The sequence below is a fragment of the Petaurus breviceps genome, unplaced genomic scaffold (assembly GCF_028583685.1).
Source record: "Petaurus breviceps papuanus isolate PSGF00001 unplaced genomic scaffold, PetGlider_PUasm1.0 90849, whole genome shotgun sequence".
Lineage (NCBI taxonomy): Eukaryota > Metazoa > Chordata > Mammalia > Diprotodontia > Petauridae > Petaurus > Petaurus breviceps.
In genome coordinates this window covers 25,973,140-25,975,627 of record NW_027187361.1, presented here as the reverse complement: position 1 = coordinate 25,975,627, position 2,488 = coordinate 25,973,140, and positions in this window count along the sequence as shown.

Here is a 2,488-nt window from a genome sequence, read left to right as displayed (position 1 = left end):
TCTCTCTCTCTCTCTCTCTCTCTCTCTCTCTCTCTCTCTCTCTCTCTTTCTCTCTCTCTCTCTCTCACACACACACACACAACCATATACACAAACTGTTTTAAAGGCAAAAGTACAATTTTGCAGATTTTGCCCATGTATGTATAGTGTTGTGTGTATGTGTGTGTGTGTGTGTGTGTGCGCTTTGAACCAGACAACACATGACTCTCGTGGATTTGAACTTGGGTTCTTATCGAAAGGAAAGCAGTGTTTTCTGTACATTGTGTGGTTCAAACCCCTACCCACCTCTGTCTAGACATGAGTCTAGATATTCAGCCATTACTATGATGAAAGTAACTAGGCTAAAAAAAATAAAGCACAGACTCAGAAAAGGTATTTATTAGATACAGAAAAGAAAATGAAAAAAATAGGAACATTGTAGTAACTATTCCTTATTGGGTAGTTTCCTTCCCACAGACTGAGGGAAATAGAGCTAACACCTTGGCAGCCATGAACACCACCTCTCATTTAGAGCCCTTTCTTGTCATTCTACTCTCTGGTTGATGCCCACAAGCTGAAAAAAAGACCTTCATGGCCTCTGGAGCCCAGGAGTCTGCCCCCAAAGCCTTCTGTGGCTTTGTTTCAGCTACCCTCTCTGCCTTGGCAGCTCAGGAATCTCAAGACCCTGTCTCAATTACTATTTCTTTTTCTATATGACCTAGATTTTCTCTTCCTTTTTCCCCCCCTCAGAACTCCAGTCTCTTCTCCAGGAAGAAATATCCACTGTGCCCAGGCATGGACATGGAGTTCTGTTCAGATAAGGCTGGCTACACAGCATTCTGAAAACTTGCATGGTGATCCAAGCCACACACACACACACACACACACACACACACACACACACACACACACATCAACTTTATCCTACAAACAATAGGAAAATATTCAGCGCAGTTACTTGTATATGATAAACACTTGATCATTATTACATTATCAGTTTCTTAAAACTTGAATGCAGGAAGATTTCAGAGCAGAGTGAGACATCCTTGTAAGGAGGGACCCCAGAACACATCCAGGCTTACCCCTATGCGACTAAGAATCCCTATTTCAATATAACCAACACTGGGTAATCCTGACCCTGCTCAGAGATCTCCAATGAAAAGAAAGTCCAGGTCTGTGGCAAATGAAAGGAAGAACCATTTGTTAAATACCCACTATGTTCCCAGCCCTTTGATAAGTAATTTACAAATGTTATATAATAATGAAAATAGCTAGCATTTCTATAAAACCTACGATGTGCCAGGCACTCTGCAAATATTATTTCACTTGATTCTCTTTGACAGCTTTGTGAGGTAGGTGCTATAATTATCCTCAGTATGCATTTGAGGAAGCTGATGTAGTGAGAGGCTGATTGACTTGCCCAGGGTCACACAGCTAGTAAGTGTCTGAGGCCAGATTTGAACTCGGGTCTTTCTGATTCCACATCTAGTGTTGTATCCACTCGGTCAAGCTGCCTCAAGGCAGTAGAAACAGTGAGTCAGGAAACCAAAACTCAGTTTTATTTGTCCCAACTATCCTTAGCACTCAGAGGAGTGATCACTCCAGGAAGTGTCAGAAGTGGGTACGATAAGAAACTAGAGTCTGCTTCTTGACTTCTGTGGATCAGGCTACTTAGAAAAGGTTAAAAACAAATTACTGCAGTAAGTAAAGTTAGAGAAAGGAAAGAAGGTAGACGTTGTCATTACATGTTCGGATTATATAAATTTTGGTCACTACAAGAATCACACAATCTCAGAACTGCCTTTCAAGGGCAGTGTAGCATAAGTGATGTCAAAATACTTTGTAGATACCCTGTTTTCTAGAGCTGAGATCTAGCAAGCAGGCTCTGCCCTGAGCTTGGCATAACAATAATTGCACTCTGGATATCACCCTGTGGCAAAGTGCTGTGCTTGGACCAGTACCAGACGTTCACTGAGAGATTTGGCTCCCCCGTTCTCCCAGGGCCATCCAGCACGTATTCACAGTCCCTGTCCCTTGTTACTGACAGGTGCTGTACTCCTGTTCCTGTCACAGAGCTCTGGTTCTGCACCTGGCAAGGTAATCACGACCCTCAAGACTTGAGACAATGACTGTTTCCATGGGGCCCAAGAAGGCCTGTATTGTCCCAAGAAATGCTAACAATGAGATCTATCTCAAGATATAAGAGTTAGTGTGTTGTGGTCCACCCCTTTCATGTATATGAGTGGCCCCTGCTTTATCAGCCGTATGCATACATCATTGTCCTCACTGTGAAATTAATTGAATGTCTGTTTGCGCCCTGACTCGCCTGTCTCTAGCCAGCTCTGTCTGTAAGGCTCCAGGCACCCACAGTTCTGGTCCAGTTGACAGTGAGAAGATCATTAGATTTGGATGCAAGACCCACCTACACCATTTAATAGCTATGTGACTTTGGCTAAGTCATTTACATTCTTTTCATCTTAATTTCTTCACCTTTAAAATAAGGGTAATA